We start from the raw sequence: 19,987 nt of genomic DNA, 5'->3' as shown, positions 1-19,987 counted from the left end.
AGGTTCCATTTTTCACATTTTCACTCTTACATATAGCTATTGGATTTTTCATGTCAGTATTCACACAGCAGTTCCTGCTTTTCATATATTCCCCTTACATAGACACTGGTGTGCATACCTTCTCTCCATATAGAGAGCAATTTAGTGGTGGCAATCTAATTAAAAAGGTCAGGAATGAGAGGAAGAGAATACGGATTTCGAACAGTTATTTGGTTGAGCTCCTGGAAATCCAGGCTATAACCCACTATCCTTTTTGACAAAGAATCCTCCTGCACCCACCGGTGATTAAGACGGCCTAATGTGTTCCTTTGCTTAATTCTCCGTTATGTAATCTATGAGAACTGAAATCTCTGGACCTGACAAATTATAGAGTCTGCACTTGGGCAATTTCTTCTTTTTTTGCAGCTTTATTGTGCATCTCTACATACAGATCATTGATCACACACTTATACCCAGCCATCGGGAAGGACAGGTCACTGTGGGGCCCGGCTTTTCTGCAGGAAGGGATTTGTTCTAGCACCTGAATGAGACCCCAAAGCCAAGATGAAGACAAAAGGGGACACTTATCAGTGCAAGCACTTGTGCAATTTTGACCTTGGCGTCAACCTTATGTGTAGTCATAAGGCCTATATTGGCAACGCCTGACATTTCCCATCTGAGAACACATCACTAAAATCAGAGAGAGGACCAGGAAGCCTTATGGTAATCATTGAAATACATGCCCATAGACAGTGGTCTTTACAATGTGCTCCATTTTCTTATCTCTTTGGTTTGCTAGTCAACAGTGGGGTTATGTAATGCTTACCAGGAAATCCCCAATACTATTGTGCAGGAATGCCCTCGAGAACATAACATGACATGCACTCCAAATGAAGTACCCCTATGCAGAGTTACAATCCATGTACACACTCAAAAAAGCCCCCCCCCCTCTCCCGTGTAAGAGGTGATGAATTAATGGCAAATATCTGCACCAGATTTGGTAACACCTTCAAACCCAACCCAGAAGAACAAGCAAAGTGTTCATCAATCATGTTTGCCCTTCAACCACATTCAAGAAAAAATGTCACAATTGCAGGTACTAAACATTGAGGCACCATTGAGGACGTTATACGCAGACCAAGGTTGTGATCCCCAAACAAATTGGGTCTAAATGTTTTCTGCCTATATCTTTGCCTGGGTACAGAGGGACAGGCACAAATAAAACTCTGCCCCTTTTTAGTGGAGTGGAAGTTCTCCCCTCACGGGACATGCCTCCAAGCTGCATGGGCTTGAGTAAGGTCTCCAGAAGTAAAGCTGTACTTAAACACCTTCCCAGAAAGTTTTAGATTTGTGGGACCTCTGCCAAAATCAGAGATCAATACATATTACCAAAGACATGTCACACTTTAAAGGAGGGGTCTCATACATAACCAACTCCTTTATGCTCTCAAACTCTTGAATAATTGATTTTTAAACCCAGAGTCATTCCACTGTGAACCTGTTGATCAACGCCAGAATTCAGCACAATAATCATCTGCAAGCCGATTCCCTTTTTATAGTAAATTGATCTTAAACTCCACTTAAGATGTTTTATCTGGATCATCATAGGTGAGAAGAACTGAGAAAAACTAACCACCATCAAAAAAATAGTGAATCAGAGGTCAAGGAAAAGGACAACGCTTGTTGGAGTGAAACAATAATTCCAACCTGCTGTGAGTCATCACCAGAGGAATGGGGACGTAAATGGAAGTATAACTTATACGCCTCTCTGAAAGTAAACTAGCCGCACTTCCCGAAAATCTTTCCGGGAGAGGTAGTTTGGCATCAGATGATCCAGCGACCAGGACAGATTTCTCTGGTGTGGTGGACAGAGCTTGTCCCTGTACTGTCCTCTTTAATTCAGCCCCCTGAAGAGACAAGGTCTGTGTGACGACATGGACTCTCATGGGTTAAAGTTTCTTAAAATCCAACCAGACAGCATGATAGATTGTCTATAGATGGGGGAGAAGTCCCTCATTGTTTTTACAAGACTCTTGTTGACTCAATGTAATTGTGTTGGCCACTGAAAGTTAGACGTATTGTTCTCCAGACATTTCCAGTAACCATTGTATTGTAGTTGTGTATTGATAATGTAATTACCTTAGTAGCCATTGTCTAGTCGGTGACTCCCAGTTTACATGTACACCCTCAGTCTTTCTATGCACATCATTTAAATGAACATTGTCCATGCAGCTTGAAATTCCTCCAATGGGAGAAGCAATCTTGTCCAACCAATCGATGAGGACGCAGTGTATCCAAGTGGAAGGTTGTGGCTATAAAAAGGACTTCTTTAAGCCACCAGGGGTTGTTGATGGATGCTGATGGATCCAGTCTAAGCTCTTTGGAGCTGACTAGAGGATCAGGATATCTTATGGCTTCAATCTAGGGACTCCGGACCCGGTTGGAGACCATATCCACAGCCTAGGGATTTAGACTCCGGCTGCCAGGATTTTATCATCAACCCAGGACTACCTAAGGAGGACACTCAGGTTGGGACAGTTCAGTCACCTGTTACAGACTTTTCAGACCTCAGACAGCTTGGAACCTGTGAGGCATGGACATTCTAATCCCTGGTGAGCCAGCGGAAGGGTGAGACTCTGTTGCCGGTTACATTTGTGTGTTTTGCTGGTTATGTGTTATGTGCCGTTAATTGTTTGGGGATCCAATAAAGTCTAATTATTGTGGTTCCCTCACCCTGTATTGTCTGACTAGTGTTACGCCCACGGTTAAGGAGGCCGGCGTTCAGTTGGGATGAGCCCTGAGCCACGGTGTCTTTCTAAAGGCGGCGGGTTTTAGTGGACAAGAGCGCCCAGTGAGCCCCGTGTCTCCACAATTGGTGGCAGCGGTGGGATACTACTCAGCCTGGTTTACCCAGGGGAGCTGCAGTGGACTGGTGTTTTTGGACACCGTCCAGGGCTCAACAACCAGGGAGGCACATAAGCATACCCAGCAGGCCATAGGGGAGGCATTCAGGTTTCGGACGCTGCCATGTCCAACCCCACCAGCTCAGCCATGTGACAAGGACCAGAGAGGAGTTACGACCGCAGCAGTAAATGGATGCTGCAGGATCTGTGCCAGATGCGAAAGATTGACTACATGAACACTGACACTCGGTCAGACTTGATCCGGAAATTAGTCTGTTGGGATGCCCAGAATGATGCAGAGGATGATGGGGACATTGCCGTTGTGGTCTCAGAGGAGGTAAACCCTGTATCTCATCCTAGATCCAGTGACAGTCTGGAAACAAACCAAACCCAAGCAGACCGAGTCAAGGAATTGTTTACTGCATTGGGGCCTGAAGCTTCAAGGGAAGAGAGGGCTGGTGTTCTGCAATTTGTGTTTGGATTTCCAATTTCCTCACCATCAGCACCTACCTCCAGGATAGACCACCGCCAAGGAAGTCATCTTCGCTACAGGGATGTGCCAGTGTTTAATGATTCCAGCACTGAGATAGATGAACACTTGCAAAACTTTGAGATGCTAATGCGTATGCACCAGGTGCCCACAGATGAGTGGTCCAAATACCTGCGGACAAGCTTGCCTGTCCGGGCCCAGGAGGCTGTCCGATCACTTGGGCCTCAGGACTGCTTGGACTACGGAATTATTAAGGACACTTTGTTGGCCCTTTTTACCATAACACCCGAGAGACATCGCACTAAGTTCCGGACTATGTCTCGCCAGGGTGTCTCGTACGTCGAATTTGGCAGTCAACTCCGACGACACTGTAATCGCTGGCTCGATGGTCAGGCTGCCCACTCCGCTGCTGCCCTCCGGGATGTGATAGTGCTTGAACAGCTGCTGGAGCAGATGGGCCCGGAAATCCGAGAATGGGTAGCTGACAGGAAGCCCGACACCCCAGAGCAAGCAGAGCGATTGGCTGACGAATTTACAGTCAACCGACCCAGCTGGAGGCCCAATAGGCCCACCGATCTGAGGAGGTCCCTCAACCATGGATCCAAGCGACCCCCAGACTCACGTGCTGGACTAACTCATTACCCCACAGAAGCCCCAACAAGACAAAGGTTTACCAACAGGGTGAGTGACTTGTCTAACCCACGGCGCTGTTATACGTGTGGGCGCCTTGGACACATGGCCAAAGAGTGTCTACAAAACCGGAGCCCCATGCCTGGAGCCCGTCTACCAGTCAACATATGCCGAGATGAACCAACGAGACCTGAGGAATGCTACTCCCGAGAAACACCAAAAGCTGAGGAAGTGGTTTATCCAGTCCACACCATACGGCAGGCCGGACACCGTACACCAGCTAACCTCCATCCCCATATCCAGACGGTCAAGGTCGGTGATATACAGGCTCAGGGACTTCGAGACTCGGGATCTTCCATCACCCTGGTCAGCCCAGATATTGTTCCCACAGAACATCATTTACCTGGCCGCCAAGTGACCATCACCCTTGCTGGGGGCTAGCGCTCGAACATCCCTCTGGCACGAGTGCAGTTGGACTGGGGAACTGACCAAGGAGAGGTTGAAGTGGGGCTTATGGACGGCCTCCCCACCCCTGTAATTTTGGGAAATGACCTAGGACAAGGACTATCCAGCCAGTTTGTCACCGCCATCACCCGCAGCCAAGCCAAACACCATCCTGGTGCAGGTCTTTCTTCCAGCCCATCAGAGGAGAACCCAACTCCTCAATCTTCAGCCTCCTCATCAGAGCCAACAAATGTGAGTACATCAGATCCAACTGTGGCCATTGATTGGGGGGAGATAGATTGTAAGGAGTTCAGGTAAGCTCAACTGTCAGACCCCACCCTAGAGCTTATCCGTAGTGTGGCCGCCCAACCTGGGGGAGGAAATCAGGGGGAGATATATAGATGGGAAAAAGGCCTCTTATATCGGGAGAAGCCCGCATCCTGCCCAGAAAAACCCTGGATCCGTGTACATCAGCTTGTGGTACCCCAGCAATATCGATCCCAACTATTGCGTTTAGCTCATGATGTTCCTGCGGCTGGGCACATGGGGACCAAAAAGACTCGGGCCCGCCTGCTGCGTAGTTTTTTCTGGCCAAGGGTCACTCAAGAAGTGCAAAAATACAGAGCCTCTTGCCCAGTGTGTCAGCGTATGGGGGGAGCCCCATGCCGTGCCCCACTTCAACCCATGCCCTTGATAGGAGAACCGTTCCAGAGAGTTGCCATTGATATAGTAGGCCCCTTAGCCATCCCCAGCCGTAGTGGAAAAAGATTCATCCTCACCCTGGTAGACTTTGCCACCCGTTACCCAGAAGCCATTGCCTTAACCTCCATAGATGCAGAGCACGTGGCTCAGGCTCTACTGGACATCTTTAGCCGGGTAGGGTTTCCACAGGAAGTATTGACTGACCAGGGGGCACAGTTCCAAAGTGAACTGATTCACACCCTGTGGGAAAAACATGGAGTCCGCCCCATGCGCACAACCCCCTACCATCCTGAAACAAATGGATTGTGTGAGCGCTTCAACAAAACGCTCAAACAGCTCATTAGCCGATATGTGGAGTCAGAGGGGGGAGACTGGGAGAAAAACTTGCAGCAGCTCCTTTTTGCTTACCGGGAAGTGCCGCAGGACTCCACTGGGTTCTCTCCCTTTGAATTGCTGTACGGCCGAAAAGTACGAGGGCCCCTAGAGCTGGTACGAGAGAGTTGGGAGGGCACCTTCCCCACAGAAGAGGTTCCCATACTGGACTATGTTCAAAAGTTTAGGGAAAGGATGAGGCACCTCATGGCGTTAGCCCATGGGAATTTAGAAGTGGCTCAGGAAAGGCAAAAACGATGTTACGACCGCACTGCCCGGCCCCGAGAATTTGCCTGTGGACAGAAGGTCCTAGTACTAGTACCGGTGCGGAAAAACAAGCTGCAAGCCATGTGGGCGGGTCCATTCACCATTACCAAGAAATGTGGCAATACTGACTACACCGTGGCCCTGGATCGAGCAGGTGTTCGTGAGCGTACCTACCACATCAACAGGCTAAAAGCTTATGAGGAACGAGAAGACACCAATTTAGCAGTTTGCTGTCCAGAGTTAGATGATCCAGAGTTGGACCAGATCCCAGACCTATTAGTGGACTCCAAAAGGGAAATGGGGGTAAAAGATGTATCACTAGGGGAGCAGCTTTGTCCATCATAGAAGCGACAGATATCAGACCTACTCGAAACATATGAAACACTGTTCACAAGTCAGCCTGGTAGAACCCCCCTGGTCCAGCATCATGTCAATACAGGGGCAGCCACCCCACTAAGACAACCCGCCTACCGGGTGACCCCTCCTGTGTTGGCAATGATGAAGGCCGAGGTGGATGACATGTTAAATATGGGAGTCATAGTCCCCTCCCATAGCCCATGGGCTGCCAGTGTGGTGTTGGTGCCAAAAAAGGACAAGAGTACTCGTTTCTGTGTGGACTATAGACGGCTCAATGAGGTCACGATTACAGATGCTTACCCCATGCCCTGGGTGGATAAACTACTAGATAGGTTAGGGGGGTCTCGGTTTATATCTACCCTCGATTTGAGCAAGGGATACTGGCAGATCCCACTCACAAAAGACGCTCAAGAGAAATCGACCTTCATAACCCCTTTTGGCCTCTTTGAGTTTACCAGCATGCCTTTTGGGATGAAAAATGCCCCAGCCACCTTCCAGAGGATGGTAGACCATTTACTAGAGGGATGTCAGGGGTATGCCCAGGCCTATTTGGATGACATCGCTATCTTCAGCGACACTTGGGAAGAGCATCTTCAGCATGTGTTCCAGGTGCTGCAGAGGGTAGCCAAAGCCCAGCTCACCATCCGACCTGACAAATGCCAAATGGGGATGGCCGAAGTGCTATACCTGGGACATCGGGTGGGAAGTGGGTGCATTCGTCCCGAACCTGCAAAAGTAGAAGCCATTATCCAGTGGCCACGCCCGGTCAATCAAAAACAGGTCCGTGCGTTTCTAGGAACCGCAAACTACTATCGAAAGTTTATCCCCAATTACAGTACTATAGCAAAACCGCTCACTGACCTCAACCAAAAGATATGCCCGTAACCTTATCTGGACCCCAGAATGTGAAACTACGTTCCTCCAATTGAAAGACCGGCTAGCCCAAAGCCCAGTCTTGACTGCTCCTGACTTCCGTCGCAGATTCATTGTCCAAACAGACGCATCGGACACAGGACTAGGAGCTGTACTTAGCCAAGTGGGGGACAACGGTGAGGAACATCCGATAGCGTACCTCTCCCGGAAGCTGTTGGACCGAGAGAGGGCTTATGCCACCATAGAAAAAGAATGCCTGGCCATAGTCTGGGCCTTAAAAAAATTGCAGCCCTACCTCTATGGCAATGAGTTCACAGACCTCACTGACCACAATCCATTGAGTTGGCTAAATCGCACTGCCGGGGACAACGGACGCTTGCTCAGGTGGAGTCTGGCATTACAATCTTACAATTATTCCATCTCCCATAAACAGGGCAAGAACCATGGAAATGCGGATGGGCTTTCCCGACAAGAGGAGAAGGATGATCGGAAGCCTATCATGTCTGGCTAATATTAAGAAGGGTGAGGAATGTGACGACATGGACTCTCATGGGCTAAAGTTTCTTAAAATCCAGCCAGACAGCATGATAGATTGTCTATAGATGGGGGAGAAGTCCCTCATTGGTTTTACAAGACTCTTGTTGACTCAATGTAATTGTGTTTTTCCACTGAAAGCTAGACGTATTGTTCTCCAGACATTTCCAGTAACCATTGTATTGTAGTTGTGTATTGATAATGTAATTACCTTAGTAGCCATTGTCTAGTCGGTGACTCCCAGTTTACATGTACACCCTCAGTCTTTCTATGCACATCATTTAAATGAACATTGTCCAGGCAGCTTGAAATTCCTCCAATGGGAGAAGCAATCTTGTCCAACCAATCGATGAGGACGCAGTGTATCCAAGTGGAAGGTTGTGGCTATAAAAAGGACTTCTTTAAGCCACCAGGGGTTGTTGATGGATGCTGATGGATCCAGTCTAAGCTCTTTGGAGCTGACTAGAGGATCAGGATATCTTATGGCTTCAATCTAGGGACTCCGGACCCGGTTGGAGACCATATCCACAGCCTAGGGATTTAGACTCCGGCTGCCAGGATTTTATCATCAACCCAGGACTACCTAAGGAGGACACTCAGGTTGGGACAGTTCAGTCACCTGTTACAGACTTTTCAGACCTCAGACAGCTTGGAACCTGTGAGGCATGGACATTCTAATCCCTGGTGAGCCAGCGGAAGGGTGAGACTCTGTTGCCGGTTACATTTGTGTGTTTTGCTGGTTATGTGTTATGTGCCGTTAATTGTTTGGGGATCCAATAAAGTCTAATTATTGTGGTTCCCTCACCCTGTGTTGTCTGAGTAGTGTTACGCCCACGGTTAAGGAGGCCGGCGTTCAGTTGTGCTGAGCCCTGAGCCACGCTGTCTTTCTAAAGGCGGCGGGTTTTAGTGGACGAGAGCGCCCAGTGAGCCCCGTGTCTCCACAGTCTGCAATTGTCTTTTTAGTGCAGCAAGTGGGTCCATGTTGGAATGTAAATAAAGTCTAACATGAGTAAGATGTGCTGTCGAAACGCGTAGTTTTGAGACACTTGATATGCTAAAGCTGTATTTCTCCTAATTTTAAATATATAAATAAAGAAGGAATTTGTTAATACACCTTGGAGGACCGCTGGATTTTTTCTTTTTTAGATTTCTGTAAAAAAAGTTGTTTCATTTATAATGTCGCAATGTAACTATAGGAAAGCAAGAGACAGGGGATCCTATGCAATCCCGCATGCTAGGGGTCCATAGGCTTTCCCTATCTTCAGAGTTACCCCAAATAGTGAAGATGTCTGAGTCCCATGCCTGGCTAAGCTCCTGACCAAAACTAATCTGATTCCCCCTTCCTACCAGGAAATCAAGGAGCAGGAGTGAGATGGAAACACAGATTAGGACAGACAGGGGAAAACCAAAACTCTGACACACGGAATTACACAGGCACAAACAATGAGAGACTTAGGATAAAAGAAAGAGCAAGAATGTAACAACAAAAATACAACAAGGGTTGAATTCCACAACTGTACACAGTAATAACACTATAATCACCAGTTAGTCTAGATCACAAGACCTCACGATACCAGCTGAGATAAACTATAGCTGGCATAAAAGGAAGGCTCTAGCCAGCACATATAGGAGGGGAACAGATGTGATTGGCTCCCCAACAACATGTGATCAAAGGAGACTCACAAGAAGACCAACAGAGATTAACTCTAGCTAGACTGCATATGAACTACCAATTTGCTGGTCGACGCCTTAGTGAGCCTGAGTAGATTACAGACATCAGAGCAGTTTTCAGGTGGAGTGTCAGAATCAGTAGTCTGAATAGATCCCGCCACTGCCATGACAGCCAGCGGTGGTTGTAAAAACCTCCATGTGACAAATGTGTGTAAAAATTGGACGCAATATGCATGGTCAGTTGCTGTCCATTTTTTCTCACATCCATAGACTAAGGCTACTTTCACACTTGCGTTCAGCGCAGTCCGTCACTATGGAGAATAGAGCAGTCCGTTAACGCACTGCGCTATTCTCCATAGACTTGTATGGACGACGCATTTTAATGCAAGTGTCAGCGTTGCATCCGCTGGACGGCTGGGCGATCAGCTGAGTGCCCTGACATGCCGTCGGCCGAGCGCTCAGCTGAGTGCCCTGACATGCCGGCGGCCGAGCGCTCAGCTGAGTGCCCTGACATGCCGTCGGCCGAGCGCTCAGCTGAGTGCCCTGACATGCCGGCGGCCGAGCGCTCAGCTGAGTGCCCTGACATGCCGGCGGCCGAGCGCTCAGCTGAGTGCCCTGACATGCCGGCGGCCGAGCGCTCAGCTGAGTGCCCTGACATGCCGGCGGCCGAGCGCTCAGCTGAGTGCCCTGACATGCCGGCGGCCGAGCGCTCAGCTGAGTGCCCTGACATGCCGGCGGCCGAGCGCTCAGCTGAATGTTCGGCCACCGAGAAATAAAATAAAGTTTGTGATTAAAAAAAAAAAAAGAGCATGCGCAGTGAAAAATAAAGGTTTCCGCTGCTCAAAAAAACGTTACATGCAGCGTTCCATCCGCCCGGCGCAGCGTCAAAACGATGCTGCGTCGTCCAGCGGATGCAATGCTGACACTTGCGTTACAGTGCGTCGTCCATACAGGTCTATGGAGAATAGCGCAGTGCGTTAACGGACTGCGCTATTCTCCATAGTGACGGACTGCGCTAAATGCAAGTGTGAAAGTAGCCTAAGCTGCGATATACATGCCCTATAACAGCTGAGGAAAAACTCGCAGATGAACTCTGCTTCATTGACTAACACTGGCGCAAGTGCAGAGCGATTTTTTTTTATCTATTGCACACGGCGTATTTATTCGTAAATGGGAGCGAGGCCTTAGAATTATCCAGCAAGGAAACATTTTCGAAAATATGTGACACTTCTAAAGTGAATAAGATGCTGTATGATAAACTGTGATGTTCAAGGTAAAAAAATAAGTGCTGAGATATCCTAAACTGTATAAACCAAGCTCAAACAATGTAGCACTCACCCTCACTTAGGTGACCATAACACTTAGCAAATTCATAGTGCCCTGTCTTATGATTGCATCCTTGATGATCCTCCTGTATTATCTCTCGTCATTTTCATTAGGCTTCAAATCCACCCTGTTCTCCAACCATCTTATATTATGACAAGTTGGGCGCCAGAATTCTTCTCTGGAGAGGCCTGAAGATGAATGGAGAGTCTCACTGTCATCTTGTATACACATTCTTCCAGCTCATTTTATCATTTCTAAATGCTCTTTGAAGTAGCCCCTTAACTCTGCTCTGGGTGGAAACATTTTCACTTGATTTCAGACCATAGTATCCATTATAGTAGTAATCCAATGTCAATCTCCTCAATACATTAGATTCAAATACTGATATCAATGGGCCATTTTTACACCAAGCTTTATATCTTCAGCATCACTTAAATAATCGACTTCTTTAGCCTTTCCAATGGGAATCTTGTCTTTAAAATGCAACTTAGTGCAAATGTAAGAAAGAAGATACTTAAAAATGTAAAAGATAATTAAACAACCTAAAAATGTTAGCAGGGTTCCCCAACTGCAGTCCTGAAGAGATGAGAACCAATTAAATGACCAAAAGGTAAAGATAGCTACACTCATTCAATAACAAAAACCTATAAAACGTGAGTGACCAAGCCAAATAAAAATATATATAATCTTTATTGAAAATCATTAAAACAAACATGTAGGACAAACAATGATGAGGACACATTCAGTTAACCTCAGGTAAACAGAAATATACAAACAATAAATAGCAAATATGCATACTGGCCGTGTGTCAAAAAGGCATAAGATAGTGCACCAGAAAAAATACTGTCAAGTTTCTTAGGGAGCCGAAAGTCTTTGGGTAGATAAGAAATGTCCCAAAGAACGCCTATGAAATAGGACTATATTAAATGCAAGCTGAACAAAGCTTAGTCCTTCACTAAAGACTAGAAGTATGAGATCCGCATTCCCATTACCGCAACACGTGGCATATATCAAGGAAAGCCAAGAGAGCATATGTCTATGATAATAACAGGATTGTAATCCTATAGGATGTAAGTGTAATGGTTATAAAAACATAGAAAAATCAAGTGGTATAACCACAAAGTGTTTCCCAAATGCCTACAGTCCCAAAAGGGAGGGACAGGATCTCAACCACACATATAGGGATGAAGACAGAAACCGACACAAAAAAAAAAAAAAAAAAAAAGTGCCAGAATGACACTGTAGCAACAGGGCTAGACTAAGGAAGTCATATTCACAGTGTTATAATGCATGAAGAGGATTATAACAAACAAAGAAGGCGGCATGGCTTACAATACCAACAGTGTTTACACCTTACAAAGGCACAAAACCAGCCATAAAAACCCACCTTAACACTGGGTTATCAGCCCACAATGACACACACCAAAATGATGTTAACCTGAGGGTGTAAACACTGTTGGTATTGTAAGCCATGCCGCCTTCTTTGTTTGTTATAATCCTCTTCATGCATTATAACACTGTGAATATGACTTCCTTAGTCTAGCCCTGTTGCTACAGTGTCATTCTGGCACTTTTTTTTTTTTTTTTTTTTTGTGTCGGTTTCTGTCTTCATCCCTATATGTGTGGTTGAGATCCTGTCCCTCCCTTTTGGGACTGTAGGCATTTGGGAAACACTTTGTGGTTATACCACTTGATTTTTCTATGTTTTTATAACCATTACACTTACATCCTATAGGATTACAATCCTGTTATTATCATAGACATATGCTCTCTTGGCTTTCCTTGATATATGCCACGTGTTGCGGTAATGGGAATGCGGATCTCATACTTCTAGTCTTTAGTGAAGGACTAAGCTTTGTTCAGCTTGCATTTAATATAGTCCTATTTCATAGGCGTTCTTTGGGACATTTCTTATCTACCCAAAGACTTTCGGCTCCCTAAGAAACTTGACAGTATTTTTTCTGGTGCACTATCTTATGCCTTTTTGACACACGGCAAGTATGCATATTTGCTATTTATTGTTTGTATATTTCTGTTTACCTGAGGTTAACTGAATGTGTCCTCATCATTGTTTGTCCTACATGTTTGTTTTAATGATTTTCAATAAAGATTATATATATTTTTATTTGGCTTGGTCACTCACGTTTTATAGGTTTTTGTTTTTGCAGTCCTGAAGAGCCTCGAACAGTGCATGTTTTCTGGATTTCCTTAGTATTGCACTGGTGGTAGTTTAATTACCTACACAGGTGATACTTGTGCATTACTAAGGAAATCATGAAAACATGCACTGTTCGAGGCTCTTGAAAACTGCAGTCGGGGAACACTGTTAGGCTATGTGTGCACTAGAAAGTGCCTTTTTCTTAAGAAAAAATGGACCCTCTGAAAGTATCCCGCACCCACGGTAAAACCGCACCCGCGTTTTTGCCGCGATTTGCTGCTGTTTTGCCACGGTCTGCCATGGATTTACCGCAGATTTACCGCAGATTTTCCGCAAGTTGGACCCCATGGTTTTTACCATTATCTATGGCAAAAAACGCCGGTACCTGTGGAAAAGTAGTGTCATGCACATTCATTCCGCAGCGGAAAATCGGCGGGTAAATCCGCGGGTATATAAAAAAAAAGTGTGCGCACAGCATTTTTTAAAACCCATAGGATTTGCTGGGGAATGACTGCAGGAATGTAAGACACATTTTCTACAGCAATTCTGCGGCACATCCGTGGCAAAATCCACGGTAAATCCGCAGCGTGCGCACAGGGCCTTAAAGGGAACCTGTCACCAGCTTTTTCCCTTATAAGCTGTGGCCACCACCAGTGTGCCCATATATATATAGCATTCCAGAATACTGTATACAAGAGCCCAGGCTGCGCTGTATAATGTAAAAACACCTTTATAATACTCACCTAGGGTTGGTCCGGTGTGATCGATGTCACTGCTCACGGCCCGGCACCTCCTCTATCTTGTGCAATCACCATCCTCCTTCTCAGCCCCATGTGATTAATATGTCCTGCGTCATTCACACACAGGCCTCCATTGCGCTACTGTGCTTGCGCACTTTGATCTACCCAGCTGAGTGCAGTTCAAAGTACTCTAATGCACATGCACGGGTAGTATTTGACCTTTTCTCGCACATGCGTAATACAGTACTTTGCTCTGCCCTCAGCAGTGCAGATCTAAGTGCGCATGCGTCGGAGTGCAATAGAAGCTTCTCTGTGAATAATGCAGGACATGTCATGGACATTGGGTGGGCAGGAGGACGGCGATCGTAAGAAGAGCAAAGGCGCCTTACCAAAATCAGTGATACCCAGACCGCCCTCTTGGTAAGTATTATAAAGGTGTTTTTTTACATTACACAGCTTGGCCTGGACTCTTATATACAGTATTCTAGAATGCTGTATATAAAAGCTTACTGGTGGTGGCCGCGGCTTATTAGGGGAAAACCATGTGACAGGTTCCCTTTAAATTATTTGGAGCAAGGGGGATTATTCAAATTTCCAGAAGCATTGCAATTACTATCCACTGGTAATGATGTAGTCAGTGATCCCACATCATTTCTGTCACATGGAGTTTTGCACAAACTTTGCGGATTGTCATAGCAGTGTTGGGTGTTGTTCAGATTGCAGATTCTGACACTCTGCCCAATGTTTTCTCTTGTGGCTGTGATCAATGAGTCACCTGGCTGCGGCGGTCACCTCAGGGACACCACTCCACCTCCAGGGACGCCGCAGGGACTTCTCTTTGGGATCTTCTGGCGATAGGTGTTTCAGGTTATGTAGATCTGAGTCGTGATACCACTCTCTGTTTTCGGTCAGGGATATGAGTGACCGCCATTGCAGATTTGACAAGAGTCTGGGGCTGATGGAGTCTGCAGTCGGATGGTGTGGCCTCCCGAGAGTGAGGCTGGCCCCAGGGACTCGGGTTTGTGTGTAGAACAACAGGTTCCAGAATAACTCAGTCTCAGTCCTAAGTGTCTTTGAACTTGTTTACTCACTTTCAGATGGTTTTGTGAGATAACCCTGGCGATGCTGTGATAAACCAGGTATCCTTCAGGCTGGTCTAAGGGTAACCGTTAACTCGCCTTCATAGCACTTCTTGTTTTGGATAAGCCTTGACTTGAAGTACCGTGGGATTCATCCAGGGAAATCGCAACTGCCTTTTCTCCCCTTTTTGGCCCGTTTGCTGGCAGCGTAGACCAAGAAAGATGGCTCCAGGCTCGATCCTCCTTATGGGCCCCCTCGTTGCTGCTGATGCTCGGACTCTAGTTGGTTGGTGTGGGACTTGTTCTCCTCACCGGCAGGTTTAGTAGACCAATAAATGGACATGTACTCTAGGGACCTGTTCCCCGTGCATGCCTAGTCACTAGAGTCTCCGTACATGACCAGCTGACTTCCTCAGCGTCTTTCTGTCCAACTTGCTGGTAACCATTCTTCCCCACCAACGGCCACTACACGTGCAGGGTCTGACTAGCATGTCCGCTCTCCTGCGTCTCCACTATCCGACTGGCTACCTCCTCTTACTTTTCCGACTGCCGCTGCAACCTAGCTTCCAGCCTCTCTACCGCACCCCTTGATTGGATGTAGAGGCACGTTCCCTCCTGGGTCTGCCCAGGGGGGAACCTGGTCACTATGTGTCTGTGCGTACACACCCTATTCCAGCCTTCAGGATTACCTGTTTGCACTCACCCAGCATGGGTGCAGTACTCAGTGGCGCCTGACCAGGTCAGGGGCCCCACAATCAACACAGGTAGACTTGGGCATCAGTCAGGCTAGCAAGAGTTAATCTGTTGGTCTGCTTGATCCTTTGGTCACATATTGTCGGGAGGCCTATCACATTTTTTTCCCTCCTATTTATGCGGCTTAAAACCTTCTACCCATGACAGCTATAGTTTATTCTATGTTGGTCTGTGAAGTGTGATGTCACAGACTTACTCGTTAAAGTTTACCCCCATTCACCCCATTGAAAATAAAACAGGTAAAAAATATACACATATTTGGTATTGCCACATTCAAAAATGCTCTATCAACATATAAAAACAATTAGTCTAATTGGTGCACAGTGTGGTGAGAAAACAAATTCCAAACGCCAAAATTATGTTTTTGTTGTTGCCACAAACTTTTTTCAAAATGCAATAACAGGCGATCAAACCACCACATCCACACAAAATGTGAATAATTAAAAACGTCAGCTCAAGACGCAAAAATAAGCCATCATAGAGCCCCAGATGCCAAAAAATGAGAACGCTACGGGTTTCAGAAAATGGCGACAAAAGCGCTACTATTTTTTTCGACAAATTCTGAATTTCTTTTAACCCCTTAGATGAAGGTAAAAGTGTACATGTTTGGTATCTATGAAATTGTACCAACTTGAAGCATGATTCCGACACATCAGTTTTACCATATAGTAAACAAGGTGAATAAAATACCCTAAAAACAATCATGCAATTGCACTTTTTTGCAATTTCACCGCGCTTGGAATTTTTTTCCCATTTTCCAGTACACTACATGGTAAAACTCATACAAAAAACAGATTAAAAAATAAGCCCTCTTAGGGCAACATTGATGGAAAAATAAAAAAGTTATGGCTCTCGGAAGAAGTGAAACAATAAATAAAAATGAAAAACGGAAAATCACCCGGAGGTGAAAGGGTTGATATACTATATATCATAGGGGTCCATGATGGCTTTTTAGTGTGACGCCCTGGCCTATCAGGTTGTCACAGGGTATTGTGCAATCTGTCCTGCACAGTATCCACTCCTCCTTGGTTATGGATTCTGGTCCTTTGGTGTTTCCAACAGCTTAGCCAGTCAAAATCCTAGGAACACTTTGCACCGTACCCACCAGATACACCATTGGGGGAGCTGAAGGGAAGAGGGCCGCCCATATGGGGGTTGGTAGGGGAAAGTGACAAGGTGAAAAAGGAGTAAGGGTGGCTTTACACACTATGATATCGTTAAAGCGATCTCGTTGGGGGTCACGGAATTTGTGACGCACATCCGGCCGCTTTAGCGATATCGTGTGTGACACCTAAGAGCGATTTTGAATCGTCGCAAAAACGTTCAAAATCGCTCATCGGTGAAATGCCCCCCTATTCCCAATTATTGTTGCTGCTGCAGTAACGATGTTGTTTGTCATTCCTGTGGCAGCACACATCGCTATGTGTGACACCGCAGGAACGACAAACATCTCCTTACCTGCGTCCAGCGGAAAAGGAGGAAGGAAGGAGGTGGGCGGCATGTTCCGGCCGCTCATATCCTCCCCTGCTTTTCTATTGGGCGGCGGTTCAGTGACGCTGCTGTGACGTCGCTGTGACGCTGAACGAACCGCCCCCTTAGAAAGGAGGAGGTTCACCGGTCACAGCGACGTCGCTGCACAGGTATGTGCGTGTGACGCTGCCGTAGCGATAATGTCCGCTACGGCAGCGATCAACACATCGTGCCACCAACGGGGACGGGTGCTATGGTACGCGACATCACTAGCCGATGCTAGAGATGTCACAGCGTGTAAAGCCCGCCTAAGAGAGTTTTGTGGTGACTCAAGAGGAGAGGTCACAGGTTAGGAGCTGGGCTCCTTGAGTACTAGGTGGCAGACATTGGTCTGGGCCTGGTAGGAGCTGGAACCCCAGTCGCAGGGGATGGTGTCAAGGGGCATGGACTGCCAAGGAGGGCAGCCGGCGGCCTTGAGCTATCACCAGTCACAAGTCCGCCGCATGGATAGAGACCTCGCCCGGATCCTCGCCACTAGAGATGAGCGAACCGGTCGTGGTTCGGCTCGAGTTCGGTTCGTCGAACGGAGGTCCAGTTCGAGTTCGGTTCATCGAACGTTCGACGAACCGAACTCGAACCACATTAGGAAACAATGGCAGGCATTCACAAACACATAAAGACACCTAGAAAACACCCTCAAAAGGTGTCCAAAAGGTGACAAACAACTCACAACACAACACAAACACATGGGAAAGTGACAAGGACATATACTCATGCGAAAACAAAAGAGCTGGATAAGGAAAAAGAGGAGGAGACACAGATATAGGCATGGCACGCCCTTCTAAAATCATGTAAAACAACGCAAGGTGACTCCAAGCAGAGTCTCCCTTTTTTCCAAAAATTGGGCCACACAGACACCCACCCCCTTCAGTGGCAGCACTTGTGCCCCAGTTGTACACTTCACAGGTACATTTGCATCAAGCACATTCAAAAATACGCCATCCTTAACCGTCCCCAGGATGACACCGGGGTAGGTAGCAAAGTCTTTCCTGATCCCAGCTCTGTTCATCTTGGCTCCTTTTTAAAAACACTGTAAGCAAGGGTTACTCCAAGCGGAGTCTCCCTTTTTTCCAAAAATTGGGCCCCACAGACACACCCACCCCTTCAGTGGCAGCAGTTGTGCCCCAGTTGTACATTTCACAGCCAGATTTGCATCAAGCACATTCAAAAATACACCATAATTAACCGTCCCCAGCATGACACCAGGGTAAGTAGATAAAGGCTTTGCTGAACCATGACTTGTTCATCTTGGATCATTTTTAAAAACAATGTAAGCAAGGGTTACTCCAAGCGGACTCTCCCTTTTTTTAAAAAAATTGGGCCCCACACACACCCACCCTTTCAGTGGCAGCACTTGTGCCCTAGTTGCAAACAGGATGTTTTGACTTGCATCAAGCACATTCCAAATCCACAAGCATTTACTCTCCCCAGGATGACACAGGGGTAGTAAATTTCTTGTGGATCCATGACTTTTTCATTTTGATGAACGTTAGTCTGTCCACATTGTCACTGGACAGACGCGTGCGCTTATCTGTCAGCACACACCCAGCAGCACTGAAGACACGTTCAGAGACAACGCTGGCAGCTGGACACGACAAAATCTCCAAGGCGTAACTGGAGAGCTCTGGCCATTTTTCAAGATTTGAAGCCAAAAATGAGCAAGGCTCCATTTGCAAAGTCATGGCATCAATGTTCATTTGGAGATACTCCTGTATCATCCTCTCCAGCCGTTGACTATGTGTCAGACTTGTTGTCTCTGGTGGCCTTGCAAAGGACGGTCTAAAAAAATTATGAAAAGATTCCATAAAATTGCTGTTACCAGCACCAGATACGGTGCTACTGGTACGGGTAGACTGTTGAAGATGACAAGACCGTCCCATGTTTGTCAAGTTACAACTGGGAGATTCACTTCCTGCACCTGCACGGTTGTTTGGTGGAAAAGCCGAGCTAAGATCGAGTAACAGCTTCTGCTGATACTCCTGCATACGTGCGTCCCTTTCTATGGCTGGAATTATGTCACAAAATTTGGACTTGTACCGGGGATCTAATAGTGTGGCAAGCCAGTAGTCATCATCACTTCGAATTTTGACAATACGAGGGTCATGTTGGAGGTAGTGCAACAAGAAGGCACTCATGTGTCTTGCGCAGCCATGCGGACCAAGTCCACGCTGTGTTTGTGGCATAGAGATGCTAACCGTTTTTTCTTCCTCTGACATCTCCCCCCAACCTCTTTCAACTGAAATTTGACCAAGGTCTCCCTGATTCCGCTGAGTCTTCCATGTCCATGGACAGTTCGTCATCCATTTCTTCATGTTCTCCTGCACCTTCCTCAACATTTCGCCTGCTACCATGCGCCCTTGTTGGTCCCTGTCCCCCATGGTCCCATGCCTGCCGCGTTGGAGATGATGAACGTCTGGACCTTGGTGATGTTGTTGTCCCTTGTACATATGAATCCTCCTGTAGTTCCTCCCCTTCCTGTTGTCCCACCCCCTGACTCCGAATAGTGTTTAGCGTGTGCTCCAGCATGTAAATGACTGGAATTGTCATGCTGATAATGGCATTGTCAGCGCTAAACATATTCGTCGCCATGTCGAAACTGTGCAGAAGGGTGCATAGGTCCTTGATCTGAGACCACTCCATCAGGGTTATCTTCCCCACCTCTGCATCTCATTGGCCCAGGCTATACGTCATGACGTATTGCACCAGGGCTCGGTGGTGCTGCCACAGTCGCTGTAACATGTGAAGAGTCGAATTCCAGCGTGTCGGCACATCACATTTCAGGCGATGAACCGGCAGGCCGAACGACTTCTGGAGCGATGCAAGTCGCTCAGATGCGGTGGTTGAACGGCGGAAGTGAGCAGACAGTTTTCGTGCCCTGGTCAGAAGGCCATCTAGGCCGGGATAGTGTGTTAAAAATTGCTGGACAACAAGGTTCAACACGTGAGCCATACAAGGCTTGTGTGTCACCTTGCCCAGGCGAAGGGCCGCACCCAGGTTTGCAGCATTGTCGCACACGGCCTTACCAGGCTGCAGGTTGAGTGGAGACAACCATTTATTAAACTCAGTCTCCAGAGCTGCCCACAACTCAGCCGCTGAGTGACTCTTATTCCCAAGACATGTCAAGCTAAAGACCGCCTGATGCCGTTGCGCTCTGCTGCCAGCATAGTAATGAGGGGTGC

At 47.0% G+C, this 19,987-nt stretch overlaps 1 non-coding gene across 1 annotated transcript; it reads right to left on the bottom strand.

The window, feature by feature from the left end:
* Nucleotides 1-444: 444 nt before the first annotated feature.
* On the bottom strand, nucleotides 445-575 carry LOC142255520 (small nucleolar RNA SNORA35). The gene has a single exon (XR_012727445.1). It is a non-coding gene; the product is annotated as a small nucleolar RNA SNORA35 (small nucleolar RNA).
* Nucleotides 576-19,987: the final 19,412 nt, after the last annotated feature.

The sequence above is a fragment of the Anomaloglossus baeobatrachus genome, chromosome 10 (genome assembly GCF_048569485.1).
Source record: "Anomaloglossus baeobatrachus isolate aAnoBae1 chromosome 10, aAnoBae1.hap1, whole genome shotgun sequence".
Lineage (NCBI taxonomy): Eukaryota > Metazoa > Chordata > Amphibia > Anura > Aromobatidae > Anomaloglossus > Anomaloglossus baeobatrachus.
The sequence above is the reverse complement of the archived record's forward strand: the minus strand, read 5'-3'. Positions and strand labels throughout refer to the sequence as shown.